Source organism: Aplidium turbinatum, chromosome 7 (assembly GCF_918807975.1).
Source record: "Aplidium turbinatum chromosome 7, kaAplTurb1.1, whole genome shotgun sequence".
NCBI lineage: Eukaryota > Metazoa > Chordata > Ascidiacea > Aplousobranchia > Polyclinidae > Aplidium > Aplidium turbinatum.
The window spans coordinates 20,406,024-20,414,413 of NC_137478.1; positions in this window are offsets into that span (position 1 = coordinate 20,406,024).

The following is an 8,390-nucleotide window of genomic DNA, read 5'->3' on the forward strand; positions in this document are numbered from 1 at the left end:
CTAAACATGATTGCTATAAGTTCTGCTGAAGCCGAACGTGGGTTTTCACAAATGAACTTGGTCATCACACAGCTACGATCACGGCTGACCATATCACTTGTTTCAGCATTGTTGTTCATCAGCATCAATGGACCACCTCCTCATTTATGGAATGGCACTGCGGCAACTCAGAAGTGGTTGCAGACTCATCGGTCGGCTGTGGATGTTCAAGTTAAGCATCTTAAGCTACCCATATGAATGAACTCAGATCTCCGCAAAAACTGTTTGCTGGCTAAAATCAAGGACTGTCGTGGTGCTTTAAACTTAGCCCATAAAACCAAAGACCTGGCAGACAGGCTGTTTGTTTTGTGTAATCTCGTTTGCACCAACTTGGAATATACTTTTGCTGTAATTGAAGTTTTTTAAACTGTTCGTTAATAACTAAATGAGATTTTAGTGTAACTGTCACATTGGCAGCTTATTGGTTCTTATATAGCAAATCTGCAACCACAAGCGCTCATTTCAAGAATTGCATTTCCTTACTTTCCTATTGCAGTCAATGTTTTTGCAAGTGTACTTAGGATTGGCTCATACAAATAAGTTTACAATTGAGTTAAGAGATTGGAATTAGCTCATGCAAATCGAGTTTCAAGTGTAGGCCTACGCAGTAAAAAAAAGCAAAGGAGATTGCAGTGTAGCAACCAAGCCAAATTTCAAACTTATAATTTTATATCGGATTCAACCACGCTTTCACGTTTTGTTGCTTCTACCTTTTTCTGTACTTCAAGCTATGTTTTAGCATAGGTTGTTTTTCGACATGATGTTCAGAAGTAAAAACATACTGAACAGTGTTTCCTTTTAAAAAGGTAAACATTGTTGGCTAACCTACACCGATTACTTATACATACTTTGTCTATAACAACACAGCTAAGTGTTAGAGCCCCCCCAAAAAAAATTTTAGGAATGCACCCCTGACTACTACCTAGTTAAACTTTTATAACTTCATAAACAATCATCAACCCAGCAGTGTACAGAACACAGCAGAAATATAACTAATAGTAAACACAGGTCTATCAATTTATAGCTTCATCTTTGCTTGGAATGAAAGAAATGAAACATAAAGCAGCAACGATTTGAAATCACAAACAAAATACTGGCAACTGTCATAAAATACTTATTATACTGGTATCTAAATGTAATATGCTGGTTACACTTGCTGATAGCTACCTCTGTAAAGTCAGGGATATTTATAATTGCGGGATTGTAAATGCTAAAAATGAAATGCTAATTAATCTTTGAGAAATGCTATTTTGTTTACTGTTCACAATTTTTTAGCAATAAACAAAATATGACTGCACAAATGGAATAGGCTACAAATAAGACAAACATTTTTATGGCCTACAGTTAAAGGCAGGTAAATTGATTATATACCTATTACACTACTCAATGTTCGCTTATTACTTGCTGACCTTTGACTTTGAGGTCAGTTTTTGAATTGTTTGTCTTACTTTTGGTGGTCGTTCTTAAGCTTGTGGCCTGCTGGTCACTTTATCTGGTTCTTACCACAGCAATTAAAGACATGGGTAAAGATCGCATTAAATGCTTCATGGTTTCTGGTACATTCAAGGTTTAACATTTGGCTCAACATAACTTTTGAAAAAAAAAACTATGCAAAGAGCTTGGAGAAAAACATTCCTTTGTTTGGAACATCTGCAAAACTTTTGCAGCACGTCTGCACCATTGCTAATCAAGTAAACGAATGTACTCCAATTGCAATAACAGCAAAGCAAAGTTTGCTAGGTTCTGACAAACCTCCATGTTCAGCCATTTCAAAGAATTCCTCTTTGAGAGTTTTGTTTATCTGAAATGTTCAAAGCAAGAATGTCGCTAGTTCAAACAAGACATCTTCTTTATGAAATGCTGAATGAAATCTTGGTACATAGCAAGGTTACACCATTCTAGAACTAGATTACCGGTTGTAAACCAGTAACATTCACTTTGAAGTAAAGCTTAAGAAAACAAAACACCCTGTAAAACCAAAACGTTAAGCTAAAAGTGCAACAGCCTTAATGCAGCTTCTGACACTTCAAAAAATACTTTTACCTTGCAAGTTATACCGGTAGATGTAGAAAAAATATTTTATTGTTAAATGGGCTATCAATAGACCAACCATACTTTAAGCTAGTCCAGTATTACAAAAAGTATTTCATGTGTCTTGTTTACTTATTGGCAGACTTCAAAATCAATCGTACCTGACTCTTAAAGTTTATGGTAACGAGAAGCTAACCTACGTACAAAACATGAACGCTTTCACCTTATGCTAAAGAAAGGTTTCAATCTATGCTTTTGCAAAATTTAGACAAGGCATTGCAATTAAGTTATGCAAATGTCTTATATAATTTGCCCATTTATGACAAACATTTTAAAATGAGCTGTCTACTTCGTGGTTTAACCTATAACAGTAGCACACAAAGTATGGTGACCCTACCACTACCAGTGTATAAAGCGGTTTCAGTTCAACAGTTGCCAATTCCAAAGTTTTACCACAAAATACGAAAAAATAAACAACCAAAATAATTAAAACACATTTATCTTAAACACACCTTTGTAGGAATTGGGCCTGTCTTGATTTCAAGTATTCAATTGCAACCAACTTGTTTTATTTCAAATACTGGTAATTTTACTAATGTTGTCACATTTTAACTTTTCAAGATAATGTGGTTTTTAGAGATGTTTTGGTATAAGGGCCCAGCATCTCATTGGTACCGGGCCTAAATTATCTTGTCAATGAACAAGTAGGCTACACGCAGTACTAAACTTTAACAACTAAAAAACAGATTGTTACTGAAACGCAAAAGTCAATTACCTGTGGGCCCCCTGAAATTCTATCACAAAATAACGACCAAGATAATGTGGTGATTTTAGAGATATTTTGATATAAGGGCCCAGGCCCAGCATCTCATTGGTACCGGACCTAAATTATCTTCTCAATGGAAGTACACACAGTAAACTTTAGCAGCTAAAAAACATGTTGTCACTGACACACAAAAGTCTATTACTAGTAGGCCCCCTGAGATGGTGGGCCCAGTACCCAGAAGGGGGCCCGGTACTTTACCATCTGACGGCTGAAATAGCAGTTTTAACCTCTGATGGCAATTCCTTCAGATCTGATTATATTAAGATCTTGATTATGTTTGAAGTCGCGGGGAATTTTTAAAATCCGGGCCCCTTAAATATTCCGGGCCCGGGTCCAAAAGTACCACCTAGACCCCCCTGTCAACGCCCCTGTGTGCATGCTTAAGGAACCTCATACCATGACTTTCTAGAAACCAACATTACCCCATAGGACATTATGAAAACTACAAAACCAAATATGTTTTAATGTAACCAAAAAGCTAAAAATTATGGCCTAATTTTAACTTTAAATATGGGTTTCGTAAGAATTTCAATTTTTTTTCAACTAATATAATCCAAAAAACCACCAAAACTGAGAAGAATTTTAAAGAACGAGAATATATGGCTCATTGCACTCCCACCCTGCGTGATTGTCACTGGCTATGGACTAACTTTTTTGGTTTAAAATAACTGCGTGCAGTTGCTATTGGTTTACCATTTAGAATTTTCGCAAATAGCCTCACAGACTATATTTTGCAAACATGTGTTTTTTTAAGGAACTTGCTAATTTAGTCAGACTCGGTCGTTTCCGCATCGCTTCAATAACCAGAATCTGTGGAGGAAATATCAATGTAAGTCACAAGACAAAACGCATCAAATTTAACAGATCATGTTTTTGTACTCCAGTATCCTGTACTAATTAGCGGAGAAAGGTTTAGATATTTGGTGTAGCAGCCATTGAGACGACTCTCTTTACCTTTTGTGAGGGTCCAACTTTCAGCGCCGTAGGTCAAGACACTTTCAACTATTGCTAAAACAAATTGGATTTTTTGTAATGTCTGATTTCCATGATATTAATCAAGCTACTTGTTCCATTAACTCAGAGGTTCCCAACTGGGGGTACTCGTACCCCTTGGGAGTACGAGATTAAACATCAAGGGGTAGCCTACGAAGATCCTTGGGCCACAGAGCAGCTTTTTAAACAGATTTCACTGTACAGTTTTATTTTGGAATTGTAAATCTACAAATAATTGTTCTACATTGTATCTACAAATAGTTGTTGTTATTTCGTTGGCTAAGAAGCCTCATTATCTCATAACAATGTGTTTTTTTACTTGTTGCTGTTGAAAATGGAAACCTTGTTAATTTTCCTGTCTTGATCAAATTGCAAATTAACTCTTTGCAGCAAAATGTCGATCGTTACTTTTTTTGCTGGTAAACTAAATTATTTCCAGCTTTGGATTATAAATCCATTTCTTTTTGATTTAACAAAAATGTCGGATGAGGATAATTTGAAGGAGAACATCATCGAAATGAAAAGCTGCCAAAAATTAAAACTGCTCTTTGATAAATCAAAATTAGAAGATTTTTCGTATGTTGCTATGAAGCTTTCCCAAATCCCAAGTCTTGTTATGGAAGCTATGACAGTGTTAATTCTCTTCTCAACAACTTATTACTGTAAAAGTGGCTTTTCGACCATGATGTATAACAAGAATAAGTACAGAAATCGTCTGCAACTGGAAGATGATTTATGTGTTGCCTTGAGTAAAATCGAACCATTGTTTGAGCGAATTTTATCAATGAAGCAGCAACAAATATCTCACTGAGAAGTGACAAACAAAATAACTGGCATTTAATTTCTTTTGGTAATCTTTGCATTTTTGTGTGAATACATACATACCGGTTTAACGTTTAATTGAGCTATAAAAGCAATTTAATTTAGCAATAGCCTATATTATACTTAAAAAATTCAATCAGAATTCTATGGGGGTACGAAGAATGCTCTGACCTGACAAAGGGGTACAAACAGCAAAAGTTAGAACCCCTGCATTAACTGCAACAGACCACGTTTTCTTTTCAAAGCTGCATATTTTAAACTGCGTTGAATTTCCACCATATTCATTTGTTTTACTGAAATTAAAAGATCAAAGTTTGTCATTTGTTTTACTGAAATTAAAAGATCAAAGTTTGTCTGAATAGAAAGTGCATCAATTACAGATAGGCTACTATTCACTAATCACCTTGTATTTTATTGCGCTCAATTGTATCTTTGTTTTCTTTTTTTTTTCCTTACGTCCAGTAGTGGGGTCACACTAAGCCGGTTTCCTGTAATTTTTTTCTTGCGGGGCTGGGCTTTCTGTGACATCACAATTCATTTTTAAAAATACCTTGTAAGTTGGAACACTCTCAAAGCATACTCAAAGTAAAAAGTTTAGGAAGCTTGTTAGAGAGAGAGAGAAACCTTTTATTTTGTCTGCTGCGAAAAATAGTATACGGTGCAAATATAAACCGGTACAAATATATTCAACAACAGACAGGAAGCAGCGAAAGACTATATTATAGTCATCGAGTCAGCTGCTTCACGTGTTTTTAATGTGACAAATGTAAAGCATCGGCATTCCGTTGCAAACAAGATAAGCGTAAGTTCCGTAAAAGTGTAAACAAAAAAGTGAATTCTTGTGGTTTTATTCAAACATCAAAAAATATCATGCCTTACAAAAGTAGTAGGCCTGAGAAAAAATAAATAAACTTGTTATTTTTTAAATTTCTTTTCAATGTATTATTTATTGCTAGCGCAAATATGTAGTGAACGGCAAAGTAACAAAAGGGAAAATGGAAAAATAACTAAAACGTAATTTGTCGATGCTTGACATTTGTCACAGGAGAGCAGCTGACTCCACTGATACTGTAGGGTAGGGGTCACCAAACTACAGCCCGCGGGCCGGAACCGGCCCGCGAACTGATTTCATCCGGCCCGCCACGTGCTGCCGAAATAACACCTGCACTACAACTGTAAAGTAAAAAGTTAGCTTTGTCTTTTTGTGTAATAGTAGAGACTTCTTTGTTAAAACTATTCGTTCTTATAGTTCGTTGTTGAATTTGTACATTATTCCACCAGGCAGCCTACATGTTGGTGTTCTGTTTTTATCATTAGGCTACCGCAAATGGGGACAGCCTAGGCCAAATTTGGAAAGATGTAATGTTTTATCAAAAGCACGATGCCCTATAGTGTATCACAGCAGCAGTGACGTTCGATGGCTTAAACCGTTGTGAAAGCAAAAACACTTCCAATTTGGTGCGCTCTGAGAGCATTTCCAAAACAAATCAAAATTAAAAATCTGTCAAATTGTGCTTCGCCTATGTTGTGATCATACATCCATTTAATGTTTAGAAGTCATGAACAATCTTAATTTTAACGTTGCAGGACCAAAATCCTGTGTTAGACATGGAATAATAGTTGTCTAAATGTTTAATTCGTCATGAATGTTCGTTCTCAGATATTCAGTTAGGCCATGGTCTGGAAGAGCGAAATGCAACAAGCTGAAGCGCGAAAAAAGATGTCCGTTGAAGACACCAAAGCCTACTACGACAATCGTGCTCATCGTCTTCCTGAATTCCCGATCGGAACTCACGTCGCAGTACAAAATGCGAGCACCGGACTGTGGGACATTTATGGGAAGATAGTCGCTGTGGACGACTACCGGAAATACACTGTTAAAACTGCTAGCGGCCGATTGTTAATTAGAAACCGCAGATTCATTCGACGGAGAGTATCTGCGTCAATCCCCTGGCCCATTGAGCCGCCGGACAATGTCAGACCTTCCGCTAGTGTCAACGTGGACTTGCCTGCTCGACCACGCAGACAGGTTAAGAGACCGAATCGACTTATTGAGGATCCGAGTTGGCCTTAACCTACCTGGTGGAATGTATTAATTTTGGTGTTGTATTTTGTAGTGTCATTGAACTTAAGGGGGAGAACTTGTAGTATTTGCAATAACATGCTGGAAGCACTGCTTGTTGCAATCAGCGCGAGGAATGTCCGATTCTCCCGAAGCTATGCATTCTTGCGCTGACTGCAACGTGTTTATGTTAAGTTTAATCAGTTTGACTTAAGCACTGGTAGAGAGCACACGTGTAGTTCTTTTCCCTCAGTTTTCACAATGTCGAAAAATATTATCGACATGACTCGAAATGACATGAAAGCTAGTAGGCTAAAGTACATGGCGAGGAAAAATCAAAAAACAGCAACAAGCTTTTTGGGATTATGATGCTGTGTACCGTGACGAGAGACCATTCTGACGAGTTAGTCTAGCTGCTCTAGCGAATGTACGCATTGACATCACTGGGTAAGCAACTCTAACCGTAACACATCTGATTGGCTAAGCAGCTGGTGACGCTTTGCAAAACGAGTGAGGATTGGATAAAACGAAGGCGTTTTTTTGACATTTTTTGAACCTGGGAAAGCAACTTTGATAGTTGCTTCCCTGGAGCTTCAATGGTTGTTTCTAACAGAAGCGTTTGCGTTAATTGGCATTTATAGGCAAGACATGCGTTTGGTGAGGACTTAGACTACTCACAAGCGTTACGAGTAATTCTAGTCAAGAATACAGTAATTTTCAAGTTAAAATAGACGTGATAAAAATAATAAGAAGTTAAACCTAGAATTCAGTCATTATATTTTGCATAGTTTTCGCTCAGGTAAGCACTGCTTTCCTTGCTTTCCCTCACCGATCGTCACTGCACAGCAGGGGATAACTTTTCCAGCAACCATTCCACCGCTGACTTTGTTATTTATTGTGCTCAATTCAAGTCAGTGGAGATTCTAAATAGTTGTATATCTTTTCGTAATTTGCATCCGGCCCGCAGCTGATAATCTCGCAGCAATCTGGCCCTCAGAGAAAAAAGTTTGGTGATCCCTGAGTGTAGGCTATGGTCTTTTGCAGCATCCTGTCTGTTGTGGTATCTAGATTGCTATGATGCTATTTTATTCATATTGTGTATAATTGTACCGTGCTATTCTCGCAACAGATGAAATAAAAGTTTTTTCTCTCAGATAAAAAATCAATGTCATCTGCATGTCCACGTCAGACAGCATGCTCAATTCAATTCAATTTATTTTTTCATTGCTGGCGCGAACATGTAGAAAACGGCAAAGTAAACTCACGAATTTAGCACCAACAAAAGGGAGAGATGGCAAAACCAAAAGGTTTAAAATATGCAAAAACAGTGTTGGGATGTCACTATCTTTAATTTGCACAGCCACAAAACCTGCTCGCTGTAATTAAGGCTTTGAATTCGCTCCCAGTTAAGTTTTGTTTCTGCGTTACCAAGTAGCCTACTATTACATTGTTTACCATACGTTTACACTGGGTAATGAAATGAAAATAATGAAAAATAAAATGAATAGCTAGCCTACTTTCTTCAAAATATGACTAGAATTCGAAAGTGCAATTGGTCGGCTTTTAGCATTGTTTTTTGGTAAACGTCACAAAACAAACACAATAGCAACTGCATAA